The sequence below is a fragment of the Manis pentadactyla genome, chromosome 3, assembly GCF_030020395.1.
Source record: "Manis pentadactyla isolate mManPen7 chromosome 3, mManPen7.hap1, whole genome shotgun sequence".
In the NCBI taxonomy this organism is placed as follows: domain Eukaryota; kingdom Metazoa; phylum Chordata; class Mammalia; order Pholidota; family Manidae; genus Manis; species Manis pentadactyla.
In genome coordinates this window covers 138475780-138492936 of record NC_080021.1, presented here as the reverse complement: position 1 = coordinate 138492936, position 17157 = coordinate 138475780, and the positions used below count along the sequence as shown (strand labels likewise).

Below are 17157 nucleotides of genomic sequence, written 5' to 3'. Positions count from 1 at the left end.
GCACTGAGTTTAGGGAGGCTGTGGTGGCAGCACGGGACAATCCCAGGAATGCCCAGTCCTGAGTCTTTCTCCTGCGCACAGGGCTGGCCCTACGATGTCGTCTCAAGGGATCTGAAGTGAACTTTACCAGACCCTGCAGTCCACTAGTAGAGGTAGGAGTCAGAAAATTGTCCAGGGGCCCTATCTATGGCCAAGTCTGCAGGCACATGTCCTCTCCACGAGCAAGACCACAGCGTCCCCTGACTGCTGGAGCCCAGACCTCCCGCCCTCCCTCCAGTCAGAGCTCCTCTCCTCTGAGCAGTAAGCTGTTGTTGGGCTCAACGGGGACAGGGCAGCCGGGTGATGCCAGCAGGATAGGGTTTGGGTTCCTGAGTCATCCTGAATCCTTCTCCCTGTGAGGAGACTCAGTTCTGCAGAGCCACTTCCTCCTGTCCATTATCTCATAAATTTGAGCTTTGCGTTCACCTCTGAGATGAGGCGTTTGTGTGCGAGTCACTCATCAAGGATGATAGCGGGTGTGGAGTGTGGTTGGTTGTCCCGAGGAACATCTACATGGTGATTCCTTTCCAACCCGGAGGGATCCTCCCCTGACTGCCCACTGCTCTCCATTCCCAGCCCTTTCCCAAGCTTGGTGGCCACACTGGTGCCAAGTGACAGAATTCAGGGCATACAAGACCTCCTCCACTGACCCTCTCTTGGAAACGGAGCTCCTGACTGGTGGCAGGGACACTGGCCCATGTTGAGGGTGTGCTGTGGGTGGTTCTACATGGGTTATGTCAGGGTCCTGGGGCCTTTCCTGTACAGAGGGACATTTCAAGTGCATTGGTGTGCTGTGTGAGGCAATAGAAGGATTTACATGGGCACAGGTACTGCAGAGCACAGGGGCGTGGGCCTGGTGTTTTAGACACTACTGGTTCTCAAGGCCCAAGGTCCCGGGCCATACCTGGGATGAGCACCCTGTGACTTACGGTCTGTGGTTGGCTTTGTGCCCATAGGCAGGTGTCTGCAAGTCTTGTGTGGAGACAGCCATGAGGGCAGAGTTGGGTGGCACAAACGCAGCACCTGCTGGGAGGTATCTTCTTGGCAGAGTGGTCTGGGGGCCTGAGTGGGGCAGACGTATCCACGGGAACAGCCTCAGCTGGTTGGGACCTGATTGTCCCTTGCAGACAGCTGTGTCCTGAACAGTTCCACTAGCAAACTGGCCCGAGTCCTGGGCACCCTTCCGAGGACAGATACTCTCAGCACCTCTCCTATCTTGACAGGGTTTCCAGTGCTGGGCCCGCAAGGGACTGTGAATCTTGGCACCTTCATTCACTGTGCTGCCCTCAGCCCCTTCCATCCCTGGACCCCCACAGTGCCCCCTGGCAGCAGCACCCACTGAACCTTCTGGGACCAGTGTTGCCTCCAGGAAGCACCCTGGTGCTGCCGGCTTTCCCCAGCATGTCTTTGGTGGCACAACAGAAGGTCGTGGCCCAGACTGGCTGTGGGCCTGCAACATCTCTGTCCATGTCAGGCCGAACAAAAGCCCGTGCAGGCTCCCCAGGCTCAGACCCGTCTCCATGGAAGCACACGTGGGGCCCTCTGAAGGTGTGCTAGTGTCCTGTGCCCCAGTTCTTGGTGACCTCTGCAGTGAAGCCCATCCTGTTTGCCCCTCCTGCTGGGAGCACCCAGTCTATGATGAAGGCTGGTCCCTGCACCGTCCCACTCAAGCTGCAGTGCCAGCTGAACAGCGGCCCTCTTGCCCAACTGCCAGCAATGCCCAGGTCTTGTCCACCTGGGGCTGCCAGGAGCAGCGGCCTGGCCTGCTCGCAGCCCACCGCCTCGCCCGGAAATGCCTGCACCAGCACCAGTGTCTACGGAAATTTCCATCGCTGGCAGCATTACAAGCCCCTGGCCTGCAGGCACCTGTCCCAGAGTCCCGATGCAGAGGCACTGTCCTGTCTCCTCATGTGAGTGCCGTCCTATGGGGTGCCATGGTGTCCACCCTGGATCAAGGGCAGAGTTGTCCTCGCTGTGACTGGACTAGTTGTCGGGAGGTGGTCACTCCTGGTGGTGACATCATTTAGGCTGCATCTTACGGGTGGCCCCTGTGAACCAGCCGGCCTCTGGCCGCAATGCTCACCACAGGCTCGCTGAGGGCTCACAGTGAGGACCCTGGCTGGCTGGCCCAGGGTTGGAGGCCGCGTTCCCTGGGCTCTGTCCCCTTCTAACACAGGGCTGAGGGAATGATGCCTGGGCATCCCATCAGGGAGGCAGGGGACCCCTGGCCCCAGGAGACAGCTCTCTGCTTGCCTGCCCTCCTGGGTGCAGGGTACAGGCCAGGAGAGGCAGAGGGACTGGCGCAGGGGGGCAGTTCACTCAGAGCAGGGTACCCCCACGCTGACTGGCCACTCCACTGCAGTCAGAGCCCTGCAGAGCACTCGCCTTGGGCTATGCAGGCAGTGTGTGTGTCCAACGGCATGGCCTGTGCTTGCCAATTTGACACCTGTCATTGTTAACTGGAAAGGGCCAATTTGAGGAGCCCCGCTCTCCAGGCCACAGAGGACACCTATGGTGCGAGGGCACAGGTGGCCGCAGTCCATGGCAGAGGCTTTTGGAGTCAGGTGGTGACAACAGTGGCTGGGAAGGCTGGCCTCTGCCGCCCAGACCCTGCTGGTCCCCTCCTGGGCTTAGTCCTCTGTTGGGGATGAGGGTTCTATGGTGTGGGGTGGGACGGGCCGGTTCAGGGCTGTAGATTGTGACTGACCCCCGTGAGCAAATTACAGCCCAGTCCTTTGGATCCCGGCCCGCGTGAATCCCACCATGATGCTGGAGGACAGCCTATGGCGGGGCGTGCAGGAGTGGCATCATCATAGCCAGTCTGAATGCCGGATATACTATGAGATGGTGGGAAAGTGTGTCAGGGTCCTGGGCCAAGGACTGAAGACCTGCACCCCTCTGGAAGCGTGCCCCCCACCTTGGGAGGCTGACTACTCTATCCCCCTGCCACAGAGACCCACCTGGCCAGATGCTGACCTTTTTTGACTAGACATAAAGGTCTCAGGACATTGGGGGAGGTTCAGACTCTGGCACTGGGGCTGTGCATGCGGTCGGGCACCCCCAGGCAGCCTGCCTCCCCACCATGGCCAGGACCATGACACCCCATGCCCTTGCCATCTGACCCCTCCACGGGCTGCTTCCCTTCCTGGGCCCAGGAGGCCTCCTCCTCAAGGGGCCTTGCCTCCCTCGCCCCAGGTTCATGGAGTTTGAGGCCGAGGAGGTGAGGTAAATGCGGTGGATGCAGGCAGCACAGGGCCTGCCTCCTCCAGCGCCCCTCAGGCCTGGTCCTGAGGTGCCCTCAGCCCCAGAGTGGGGGCAGAAGCGAGGTAGGCCACCACGTTCCCCAGGAGCCAAAGGCCAGAAGCAGTGGGAGCCTCGGAAGGCCACGGTCCTCAACATGGCCCTCCTCATCCCAGGGGCACTGGGCAATGACCTCGATGCCACCAGCAGCCTGGAGTCTCCCCTGGTCCTGACAGGAATGGGCCAGGTTCAGGACATAGCCACACCCCTCTGCCATGATCAGAGACCCACAGGGTGTGCTGGAAGGAGCGGGGCGCTGGGAGGAGGACAGGCCTCCCTCCCCAGCATGAAGCCCTCGGAGGCCCTGTGCCCCTCCCGCACCTTGGTACCTGTGGACCACCTGGCCCTGACCCCCCATGGGAATGTCCCTGAGCTTGGTCCTTCCTGAGCACGCTCTGTGCTGGGGAGGTGCCGCCGGGCCACCCACACTCCTTCCCTGCACCCTCCTCAGCTTGCATCCCCGAGAATGCCAGCACCTGGGCCCAGCCCACCACCGCCCAGGCACACCGATGCCATCAGAGCCCGCACACTGAGGCGCCGATTGAGAAGACCCCCGAGGCTGTGACCAAGAACCTCGGCATCATGGAGGGGCTACTGGGGACCAGTGGCCCAGTTGAGGGGGCACCCGGTGGAGAACGAGAAGAGGAGAGCTCCGGGCCACCACCGGGAGAGGAGGGTGACTACCCAGAGCCGGGTCTCCTGACATACCTGGATGAACTCTGTGCCCAGGACAAGTACTTCCTTGCCAAGGTACACTGGCCCTGGCCTGGGTGCCACAAGATTTTGGGGAGCAGCATTCCCACCACCCAGGTCTGGGTGCTGCCCAGGGAGCAGGGATTAAGTTTGTTTATTTCTGAGCTCTGTTGTGTGTGTGTGTGTGTATGTGTGTGTGATGGTGAATGTGCACGTTCAGGTGTGTAAATGTGTGTCTGTGTGTTGTACAGAGATAACCCAGGTGAGCCAGGGGTGTACGGGTTGTTGGTGTACTTGCCTCTGTGTGCGTGTGTGTGCATGGGTACCTGTATGTATACTTGTGTGGGTGTGCATGTTTGTGTGTGTGTTTTGTGTGGGGTGTGTGGCATGCACATATATACGTGTGTATATGCTGTGCGTCTGCATGTGTGCCTGTGGTTGGGGACCATGATCACATCTATCCAGCACCCCCTTGTTGTGGAGCATGGGGCTGGTCTCTGCTTTTCCCTTGCCCTCCGCGTCCACCTGGTGCCCAGGAGATCCCCTCCAAGGGTGCTCACAGCCTCTTCCTTCTGTGCTAGGTGGACGCAGTGCTGCACCCACGCTTTCTGGCAGAGTTGCTCTCTCCGGATCCCGAGCTGGACCTCTTGGCCCTCGCTGAGGAGCTGGAGCAGGAGGAAGGACTGTCCTTAGCACAGGTGAGCCCACAGAGGGGGTAACCCAGGTGAGCCAGGGCAGGGGACCTCAGGACAGGATTCCTCCTTGACTGTCCCCCTGCGTTGCATGGCAGGAGTGGCTGGGAGGGCCTCTCTGAGGGTGGGGGCTGGGCAGGAGGACGGCAGGGAGAGGATGGGGAGCTGGGGAGGAGAGGGAGGACGCAGACTGGGGTACCAAGCAGGAGGATGAGGTTGGCAGGAGAGCCACAGTGGCTGTCATTGGCATGGCACCTCCTCCCCCTCAGGCTGCCTCACGGTCCCCTCTCTCCTCACAGCTGGAGCACAAGCGACTCCTGGAACTGAGGCAGGAGGAGGGTGTGCAGGCGCCCCCGAGTCACGGCGCACCCCGACTGGACTCAAGGCCTTCTGAGTCTGAGGCCGGCCAGGGTACCCAGAGCCACAGCCACGGCCCCCAGCTAGGGGCCAGCGACCAAGCCTGCCCACCAGAGGCTGGTTGCGGCAGCACCAGATGCACAGCCTAGCAGATGCCGGCGTGTCCAGTCCCAAAGCCCTTGCTGCCTCTCCAGGATGGCAGGAGTCCCCTCCACTAAAGGCTGGCTGGCTGCACCCTACCCTCCAGATTCAGGGGTGCACTTCCCCTAGTCTGGCACCCAGGCTTTCCAGTGCTCCGGGAGAGACCTGTGCTGCTCAGGAGGCACTGGGGCCCACGGACAGGCCCAGTGAGGATGAGGAGGAGCTCCCCAGCCTGGCCTACATCCTGGCCTCTACGAAAATCCTGCCATCCTGGGGACTGCGCCAGAGGCCTACTCCGGGCTCAGATCTCCTCTGCCCTGGAGTACCCCAGGCCCAGTCTCCCCAGAGGCCAGGCCTCAGCCCCGCTGGCCCTCCAGCTGCCAAGGCCAGCAGTCAGCCCCTGTGTGCAGGCTCAGCCCCTGCTAAGACACCCCTGCTAGGGCCCAGCCTCGGGCTCACTGGGGTGCCAGCCTTGGGTCTGGGCCGCCCCACACAGCCCCAGAAGAGAAAGGGGGACCCTTTTGTCCCAGGGAAGTGTAAGAAGCGGCACTGCAGCCAATAGGGAGGAGCCGGCCCTCCGGGGCAGCTTCGGGGTCCTCCACATCCTAGTACTGATCCTGGCTGCCAGGGGACAGGGGGGTGGGGTGGGAGAGGCAGGAGGGCAGGGTCCCTGGTGGCTGGTGGTTGGTGGGTGGGATAAGAGGGTGGTGGGAGAGGTGTGTGGTGGTGGTGGTGGTTTCAACCCATTTGGGCGTTATATGTAAATGCAAATAAAGCCTGTTTTGTTAGGAAATGCTCTGGGCTTCTCCGTGGTAAGGGGCGACGAAAGCAAGAAGTTCCCGGGCTTTGGGATCCAAGGTGACGTCCCCGTTCCCCCTCCAGATTCACGTGCATTCTCCAGATGGCTCCTGACAGCCCACTGCTCCCATAAGCCCCCAGCCCCTCCCCTGGGGGCCAAGCCTTGGCTCTGGGGCTGGATTGCCCCTCACAGGCCCAGAAGAGAAAGAGGAACCCTTTTGTCCCTGGGAAGTGTAAGAAGCGGCACTGCAGCCAGTAGGGAGGAGCCGGCCTTCCAGGGCAGCTTCGGGGTCCTCCACATCCCAGTACTGATCTTGGCTGCCGGGGGACAGGGGGGGTGGGGAGGGAGAGGCAGGAGGGCGGGGTCCCTGGTGGTGGGTGGTTGATGGGTGGGATAAGAGGGTGGTGGGAGAGGTGTGGGGTGGTGAGGGGGTTCAGCCCATTAGGGCATTGTCTGTAAATGTAAATAAAGCCTGTTTGGTTAGGAAATGCTCTGGGCTTCTTAGCGGGAAGGGGCACCTAAAGCAAGAAGGTCCTGGGCTTTGGGATCCAAGGTGCTGTCCCCGTTCCCCCTCCTGATTCATGTGCATTCTCCAGATGGCTCCTGACATCCCCCCCGCCCCCATAAACCCCCAGCCCCATCCCTGATCCTCTCGAGGCCTCTTTTGGGAGTCCACAGGACACAGCTTCATCACAGGACCCCAAACGTCTAAGGATGGCAGCTGCTTGGTCCTGTGCCCTGCAGCAGCAGCTGACTTTCTGCACAGAGCCTGCAGACAGCCCTTGTCTAGAGGGGGCCCTCCCTTTCTCGGTGAAACGGGCTAGTAGGGCGCTGGGGGAAGTACTTTCCATTGGAATCTTTCTGAAGGAGCTTGTAAATTTAAGGAGGGTACAGTAAAAGCAAACTTTTTCCTGCTAAAGCTAAAGAAATTGTAAAAAAAAAATCTTTAAGATCAGTGATAGCCATGTCCCAGTCTTTTGCAATCATAGCTGGAGAAGAGAGGCCTTGTTGTAAAGGTCCCATAGGTTTAAGGACTGCATTAACTTTTTCTTAATTCATGTAAGAGTCTCCATTTTCCTGACTTCTTTACAACTAATACAGGGGAATTCCACAGGCTTGTGGAAAATCTATTTATTTAGCTCAAGCTGTTCTTGAACTACTGTGTGTAAGGCTGCCAGTTTTTCTTTGAGAGGCCACTGATCCACTCAAACAGGTACAGGGATAATGTTTCCCTGTCTGTGAGCCTTTTTGAAATTTCTTAATACATTAGCCCCATCAGCTTGTCTGACGGTGGCAGCTTGTCTGAGGTGCCCCCTTGTGGGGGCAAACCTGTAACAATTTTTAATATATTTGTGAAGTTCCACAAAACCTTTTTTAAAAATTTTCACTCCTGATGTTTTTAGGAGGGCACGGATAAATTTAAAGTAATCCTCCAGATTATCTGCTTTAGTTTCATGTTGGCCCAATATAGTGTCTCTGATGTCTTGATCCTGTCCTTTTGTACGCTATCCCGGGAGTCTTACCGTATCGATGATCTTCAGGAGCTTTCCTGCTCTGAAGTCCCTGTTTGGACATCACTTGGCTCCCCCCTGCCTCTGACCTGCAAATTAGGAGGGAATGCGACAGAATGCTTAGTATCTGAAAGGCCAGCCAGGGGACTCAAGGCGTCACAGCACAAGAGAGGTGCCAAAAAGGCACCCCTCGTATTTATTGAGCAAATGAAACCAAACATCCAAAGAATTCTGAGTAGGGGGTTCAACACATGATCAACACACAATCATTATCTGACCTCGAGTCCAGCCCTAGGGCGTGACGCTCCTCAAGGACACGGAAACCACGTGAGGGCGGTCACGAGTTGTAAGAACTATTTTGGCTTTACTCATTCTGCCATTGATCATGCATCAGGAGTTGTCGGAGAAACAATCAGGTCATATGTATTTGTACATTTGATTTCCATATTACTTGATTTATGTATTAATCTCACACCAGTCTTAGCCACTCCTCCTAGCATATATACAGTTATAGACAGCATCAACTTTCACTTCCAAGATTGAAGTATCTGACCAACATGGAAACCAAGTCCATGCTTTGCTCAGGAGACATCCGATTATTCAGTTGAAGCAGAGGAGAGCTTCCAATAACACCAGCACAGGATTTAAAAAATGGTAGAAAGTTGACAAGAAACCAAAACATGTATATTTTAAAACTTAGCTCAAAAAACAAGTAAATAATAACAAGACTACACAAGATCTCAAACAATTTTGCATGGTCGAATTCTAACAATCTTTGAAATAATGGATGACTTCCTTGTACAGCAAAGAAAAAGATGGAAAGCTTTTTACCTCATTCTATAAAGATAAATAATCTTTCTACCAAACCAGAAAAGGGTAATACAAAAAAACAAAATTAGAAGATCAATCTTATCTATGATTATACCAAAACATATCAACTGAATCCAGCCATGTATGTTAAAAACCATAAAACCACTAATCACAATGACCAGGTAGGATTTAGTCCAGTCATACAAGGTCACTACAGCATCAGCAAGTCTTTAATACAATTTAGTATAATAAAGGCTAAATGAGATTAACTCTAATATATACCAATTATTACCCTGACATATGTTTAAAGAGCAGCTGACAAACTTTAACTCTTATACCTAATTAAAAAAAAAAAAACTCCTAACAAGTTGAAATAGAAGAATATTCCCTGACCTTGATAATTACAGGCAAAACATTAAAAGCATCCACTAGAGTCAAATTGTTTATAGATGATGAACTTTTCACTTGGAAAACACAAAAAAATGAGAAGTCACTATACTAATACAAGTGATTAGTAAGTTGGCATGATAAAATAAGTACATAAAATTTTCCTACAGACCTACAATAACCAGACTTTAAGAGAAATGGGAGAAAAGATCCCAAAGGAATAAATTCTATAAAATAGCTAAGAATAAATCTGCAGGGATAAAAAATATACAGGATGAAGGCCAATGTGAAGGTAACCTTCTTGAAGGACACTAAAAAATGAATGGCCCCTGCACCTAGCTAATAAGCCACACATATTATGGATCAAGAGATCTGATATCATAAAAATGTCAATTCTTTCCAAACAAGATTTAAGAATATTCTAATCACAGTCCCATGAGAGCATTTTCCCCCTGCTTTGAAAGTGAACAATTCTAAATTCAGAAGAATTTATGATACTTACCAAAGAAGGTATGTATGAGATTTTAAAAAAAACCTTCAAGGAAAAAAGAGATATGGGGGAAACTAAGCACCTTCTAGCTTATTGTAAGTTTTCAATTTAAAGCTACTGACTTGAATTAGGGTGGGACATTAGGACACAATCCCATAATAAATACATTTGACAAAAGATTAATAAAAAAATGGCTTTTAAACTTAAGTAGTTATTAAAGAAAAGAAGATGAAGGAAGTGAGAAGGCAATTTACAGAAAGGAAAGGGTATGTCTTATTGAAAAAAAGATAAATCATCTCACAAACATCTGGGGAAATCAAAATTAAAATGCAAAGATACCTTTTTCTTTTTAGCCTTGGCAAACTTAAAAAGAGCAACATGAAATGCTGGCAGGAATATAAGGAAAAAGGTTTATTACAATCTTTGTAGAATATAATCTGGCACAATATTATATACATTTTATTAAAAGGTAAAATGAATGCATGATACTTAGAACTGCAATGCCATGTTTACGAAACTACCCTATAAATAATATCCATTTTATGAAAGACTTGGTACAAAGATATTCACTGCTTTCTTGTAACAAAAACAGCCAAAAAAAGAACACCCTAAATGTTAATTAATAAAGAAATAATTTAAAATTTTGGATAAAATTATGTATGAACTAATCTGCTGTAATATATTAAAGAATATTAATAATAAAGTAGATTGATATGTACTGAGATACAAATGCTACACACAAGCCTGTAATTCTACGGAAACAGTATGGTCCTACTTTAAATTTAAAAAAAATCCAGAATCACGGGAAGATGGTGGCGTGAGTAGTTCAGTGGAGATCTCCTCCCAAAAACATATATATTTATGAAAATACAATACAACTATTTCTTAAAAGAGACACCAGTGGATACCGTACAACAGCCAGGATACATCTACATCTGCGAGAACTCAACGTCACACGAAGGGGGTAAGATACAAGCCGCGGCCAGGCGGGACCCGAATGCTGCCCCACCCCAGAACCCGGTGGGAAGAAAGGAGTCGGAACGGGGAGGGAGGGAAAGCCCAGGACTGTTAAACAACCAGCTCTAGAAATCCGCACCCGGAGCGCAGACACAAGGTGACGGGGTGCTGGATATTAGAGAAACGGAAAAGCAAAACCCGAAGGCAGATCCCATCAACCGAAGCCCGAGACAAAAGAAAAGTGAGTGCTTTTTGCAAGTGTTAAAGAGACAGGGACCCCACAGCTGGGCAATATCGCCCCGGCACACTTAGCCAGCAGCTGGAAATCCTGGGGAACGTTAGGCGCCCTAACGGCAGCGCAGCTCTGAAGCCCTTCACAGCACTAAGCAGCCTGCTAGTCGTTCCCCCAACCGGCGCAGACCCTGACACAGCGGCCCAGTAGTGGGAAAGCGGCAGCATGCGCGGAGGGTGGCGGCACCAGAGGGGACTGGGACCAGCTCATGCAAGCCCGCCGCAGTGGCGACTGAGCAGCCCGGGACCGGCCTGCGCATGTCAGCAGCAGTGGCGCCAAAGGAGCCTGGGAGAGGTCCACGCAAGCCTGCAGTGGCGGCAACCGAGTGGCCTGGGAGCATCTCGCACGTTCCAGTGGCAGCAGCGCCAGAGGGGCATGAGAGAGGCCCGCGCGCACCTGCAGCAGTGCCAGAGGGAGCAGCCATGCTCCAAGCAGCCGAACGGAATCCCAGCCCGCCGCACAGCTGCCTGGGCCAGACCCAAAGGCTGATGCTGGTACACAGCTTCCCGGTAAGGACGCCGCTATCGCGGAGGAGTGCACCTGGTGTACCTGCAACTCCCCGCAGGGCTCCACGCAGCTCTTACGGAGAACCTACCCATAGCACCTTAGGGGATTAACCCAGTGGTTGCTCCAGGAGTGCGGGTAACTGACACAGGCAGCGGAGAAGGGCAAGGCATCCAGCAAGCAGGAAAGGACTTTCTTCTCCCAGCTGACAGACCCACAACTGCCTACAGCCACTGATAACACCATGAAAAGGCAAAAAAATTTAGTCTAGTCCAAAATAGTTCAGACAACCCCTGAGAGAGGATCTGCAGACAGACCTAACCAGTCTCCCTGAAAAAGAATTCAAAATAAAAATCATAAACATGCTGACAGAGCTGCAGAGAAATATACAAGAGCTAAGGGATGACGTCCGCAGGGAGATTACAGAAATGAAACAACCTCTGGAAGGATTTATAAGCAGAATGGATAAGATGCAAGAGGCCATTGATGGAATAGAAACCAGAGAACAGGAATGCATAGAAGCTGACGCAGAGAGAGATAAAAGGATCTCCAGGAATGAAACAATATTTAGAGAACCGTGTGACCAATCCAAAAGGAACAATATCCACATTATAGGGGTACCAGAAGAAGAAGAAGAGAGAAAAAGGGATAGAAAGTGTCTTTGAAGAAATAATTGCTGAGAACTTCCCCAAACTGGGGGAGGAAATAGTTGCTCAGACTACGGAGGCACAGAGAACTCCCAACAGAAGGGACACAAAGAGGACAACACCAAGATACATAATAATTAAAATGGCAAAGATCAAGGACAAGGACAGTGTATTAAAGGCAGCCAGAGAGAGAGAAAAGGTCACATACAAAGGAAAACCCATCAGGCTATCATCAGACTCTTCAACAGAAACCTTACAGGCCGAAAGAGAATGGCATGATATATTTAATGCAATGAAATAGAAGGGCCTTGAACCAAGGATACTGTATCCAGCACGATTATCATTTAAATATGAGGAGGGATTAAACAATTCCCAGACAAGCAAAAGTTCAGGGAATTTGCCTCCCACAAACCACCTCTACAGGGTATTTTAGAGGGACTGCTCTAGATGGGAGCACTCCTAAAAAGAGCACAGAAAAAAATACCCAACATATGAAGAATGGAGGAGGAGGAATAAGAAGGGAGAACAATAATCATCAGACTGTGCTTATAATAGCTCAATAAGCGAGTTAAGTTAGAGAGTAAGGTAGTAAAGAAGCTAACCTTGAACCTTTGGTAACCACGAATCTAAAGTCTGCAATGGCAGTAAGTACATATCTTTCAATAATCACCCTAAATGTAAATGGACTGAATGCACCAATCAAAAGACACAGAGTAAAACAATGGATAAAAAAGCAAGTCCCATCTGTATGTTGCTTACAAGAGACTCACCTCAAACCCAAAGACATGCACAGATTAAAAGTCAAGGGATGGAAAAAGATATTTCACACAAACAACAGGGAGAAAAAAGCAGGTGTTGCAATACTAGTACCAGACAAAATAGACTTCAAAACAAAGAGAGTAACAAGAGATAAAGAAGGACATTACATAATGATAAAGGGCTCAGTCCAAGAAGAGGATATAACCATTATAAACATATATGCACCCAATACAGGAGCACCAATATATGTGAAAGAAATACTAACAGAACTAAAGGAGGAAATAGAATGCAATGCATTCATTCTGGGAGACTTCAACACACCACTCACTCCAAAGGACAGATCCACCAGACAGAAAATAAGTAAGGACACAGAGGCACTGAACAACACACTAGAACAGATGGACCTAATAGACATATATAGAACTCTACATCCAAAAGCAACAGGATACACATTCTTCTCAACTGAGCTAAACACTACAATCAGAATTAGCATCTCTTGCCAGAATCCCGGTGTCAGGATCCACATCCTGCAAATGGCTAAGTGCCAATGGTTACAGCTAAAGTTTCAGACCAAACCACAAGCACATCCAGGCTTTTCGAAAGGATGGACCAAATGATCAAAGGACGTGAGCATTTTGTGTAAGAAATCAACTGTTAGGAATTGGGGTTTTTTTTGGAAAAAGTTTCAGTCAATAAGCAAAGAACACTAAATTAGACACAAAGGGGTCATTTCTTACCTGTTCAGTTAGATAAAATAATAAAATTGAATAATGCTGAGCATGTGGTGAAACTTAATAGGTTTATACATTATTTTGATAGCAATTAATATATTGTCACAATATGTTGACTGGGCAACCTGACAGCAGGAAATAAAGACCATGAAATGGTGGGAAAAAAAAAAAGACAACGTCCCTGCCACAAGAGTTTATAGTATAATCCAAGGAACATATCATGTAAACAGCTCAGATACAGAGAACACACATTATTTGGGGAACAATCATAGGAGGATAGCTTAAAATACTTCTTAAATAAGGAGATAGAGTCACAAAAGTTATTTTTGTAGTTAAAATTTTCAGGGCAATTTGTTGGGCAAAGTAAAAAAAATGGAAAGTGGTAAATAATAAAGTTGATAGGATAACAATTTAAATTTTATTTTCAACTTCTCCATAGCTTTTGAATCATGTCCACAGAAATCTAAATGCTTTAATATATTTTGCTCAGAATTGCTATAGTAACATTCAACCTCCCCTCTCCATAACATATATAGAGGTTGATTTGACTGACTTAAAGATACCATTTACTTACGTTATATAAGAATTCTACAAATTGAGAGCTTTTAATTATGAGCCCTGTAACTAGCCAACCTTAATAAAGTAAGATACATAAAGGTTGCACCATATCTTCAAGTTCACCCAGATAGGTACTGGTAAAATTAAACTGGAAATCAAGTTACTAGATTTCTAATTTAATATTTTTTTAAAAGAATGAACCTTTTTTTTTTTCTGAATTTAATAACCTGGAACAAACACTAAAGTAGCAGACCAAATGGTGGACCATGCCTTCAGTTATACTACCTTAAAATTCACAAAATGTCAGGCAAGAAATTATCTGCTCTGAGATTCAATTTGCTCATCTGTAAAATGGAAATGCCAACAATTTTAATATTTTATGTCTCCGATTAAACGAGAAGAAATAATAGATGTGAAATTGGGAATAAGAACTTTACATATTGAAACCCTACAATGTTGACACTGAACACAAGGCAGTTGAACCTGTCTCTGAAATGAAGGAAACTTTCTAATTGGTAAGCATAGAGAGGAATACCATGAGTAAAGAGAGCCAGCAGTTACAAGGATGTGTATAAAAAGGTATTCTGCCCAACTGGGCATTCATTCATTAAGCATTCATTCAGGAGTGTTTTGTTTTGAGTATTTATTACCTCTGTAATTTATTTTTAAATTTATATAACTTAATTTTTAACAGTGAATTTTATAACAATCAGCTTACAAAAGTTTTTGACAAACTGACAACTGACTTGTGAGCCAGCTTTAGCACACCACTCACTCACTACCTTTGCCTGAACTCCAAGTGTGGGTACCAAATGCTAACTCAAAGTCTCCTTCTGGTTTCAAAATCCTACCACTTTCTTCTTGGAGTATTTGTTGAATAACAACATGCTGACAGTACACGCCAGTCAATGTAGCTAAGCCAGCCCTACCATCAGCAAGTTGATGTGATGGTCTCGTGGAGATGGTCATGAAGCAGAGAGACATGCGATTAAAGATACTATAAATTCTTTAAAGTGCTACAGAAAGAAGAGGATAGCATGGGATGCAACACGGTAGAGGGCACAGTTAGAGAATAACAAACTTAGCATTCAGGGAAGGGCATGTAAGCAGAGACTGAACAATGAGTGGGAATTAAGGAAGTCAAGAAAAAGAGAAGAGAGTCTCTCTGGTGAGATTTAAGAACACCTAGAGGAGGAAAGGTATGTGGCATGTCCGAAGAACAGAAGAAAGGCCAATGTGGAGAGCACGAAGGGGGAAGAATAACCCAGACGAGTTTTGAGAGGGGAAGTAGCATATGTTCCTTATCATGTAGAGTCTTTCAAACCACGTTAAGCAAGATGAGTTTTTTTTCTCTGCACAATGAAAAGCTATCAAAGACTTTATAAAAGAGAAATCTCATAATTTAATATATAATTTATAATAATCACAGTAGTGGTTCTAAAGACAAAGGATATAAAAGACAGAGTTGAAATTGGAAACACTGAATTAGGGGTTACTGTGTGGCCCATGTGGGAGGTGCTAACTTGGGTTTCCATATTAGCAGTGGATGCAGTTGAGAGAAGAAAATGAATCCTAGATATGGTTTGGAAGGAGATAAACAGACATAGTGACAAATTATATATATATGTGTATATATATATTTATATTTACTTTTATGACTTATGGTATATGATTTTAGTTAGAAACAAAAAGATATTTTAATTACACATTATCTTCAAAAGACAGATACTTACTTTTTAGGAACTGATAAATCCAATGATTGAGCCTGTGAATTAAAAAAAAAAAGGTTGCTATTTTCTGAGTTTCCATGCTGGGGCATAAGATTGCATTTATTTATAATCCATTTTGCCTGGGACCATACAAAAATTCTTGCTATGGATCTTCAAATGGAAGAGGTAGTCTAAATAATTCAGAAGAGAGGATATGATATTAACACTATCTATAAAGTTTAATTTCAGGATTTCATCACTTTCTGTACAATGGGAAGGAGAAAATTCCGTTGACTTTTATCATTCTAGAGCTCACTGGTGGTTGTCCTATTTTGAACGGCATTGTCTAAATATACTACAAGAGCTGTTTCAAGGAAATGGATGTGATGATGAGTGACAGAGAAACTATTTGAGGAGTCTTGGTAAACACCCTCACTGAAGAACTGATGCATGGAGGGAAAAAAAATAACTGGAGTTATTTTTAAGCACAATTATGAATAAGAAAATAGGTACAGGGTAGCTATAAACAATAAAAAGACAGCATTAATATAACCACAATTGTAAAAGTCCTTTCAAGATAGAGGAAATAATTTGGATTTATCAGTTACTAAAAAAGGAAGTATCTATGTCTTTTCAAGATATTGTGTAATTAAGCTATCTTTTCGATTCTAACTAAACTCACATACCATAAGTCATAAAAGTAAATGTAAAAATTTCCGTACATAAACCTTAGGAAATTGTCCAAGATGACATTTTAAGATTATCCTTTATTAAGATATAGCCCTTCTTTAGGAAAAATTTAAACCATGAGAGATGTGTGCTATTGTAATGTCTACATGTACAGAGGTCAACATTCACTTTCAAAGTATAAACAAAATACAGCTCCCATTTAAAAACTTCAAACTTCTTCAATTTTAAGTATAATAATTTAAACCATTTTGCACATTATTTTTATCTATCAATAGTAATTAACACAGTATTAATCTGGCTAATGTAAACCAAGCTTATTAAGGGCTAATTAAAGGAAGTCTTATGCACACTGAATAAGGTAATGTCTCTTCCTAGAGCTGGAGTATGTATTTGGTCTTATAACATAAAATGAGACAAAACTTTTCAATTAAAAGTTTATGGGCTGGTTATTGATAACTGAAAAACGTGCCAATGAAATAACCAACTTCTTTCCTTTTCCTATGTGTATGTGCTTTTTAAAAATGTAGCAGTGCAATCTAAATCTGGTAGCATATTTCCTGAGCATACCAGGCACAGACCTACAGCAAATTATCAATAAAACTCCCTTTGCATAAATATTCTATCAGGATCAACTAGTGAAGATTCTGAATAATGTTGAAGGCATGTAGAGGAGGAAATAATCGATATGGTTTCAAATGCTGTTGAGACATCATGGATACTAGAAACTCCCAACTTTTTAGAAAAGATTTGGTTGTGTGTATGTTTTTGTATACACTTCATTATTTTATTTTATTTTTATTTTCTATCTAATAAACTTGAGAATAGTGCTTACAATGTGTCAGGTTGTGTTCTGAGAACTAATTTAACCCTAACAATCCCCAAAAAGCCCTATGCAATATTTATAATTATAACACCTGTGATACAGAGGAAGAAACTGAGACACAGGACAAGGTTCTTGAAAATGTCCTAAGTAGAGTAAAAGACAGCAGAGCCACGCTTCACACCCAAGCAGTTAGGGGCACCAGATTTTGTGCTCTCAACACTGAACCACAAAACTGTTGCCTTTCAGTTTTCACTTAGATGTTCTCATT

At 47.2% G+C, this 17157-nt stretch overlaps 2 protein-coding genes across 2 annotated transcripts in view; both read right to left on the bottom strand.

Annotated features, from left to right (window-relative positions):
• The window catches only part of GOLM1 (golgi membrane protein 1), a 439304-nt gene that overhangs the window by 134375 nt on the left and 287772 nt on the right, over positions 1-17157 (bottom strand). The gene's annotated exons all lie outside the window — the stretch shown is intronic.
• Positions 1-17157, bottom strand: part of LOC118931895 (uncharacterized) — a 45372-nt gene that overhangs the window by 20536 nt on the left and 7679 nt on the right. The window contains 2 exon segments of the mRNA XM_057499396.1: positions 7545-7621; positions 15401-15432. The gene's annotated coding sequence lies outside the window, so the exon portion shown is untranslated.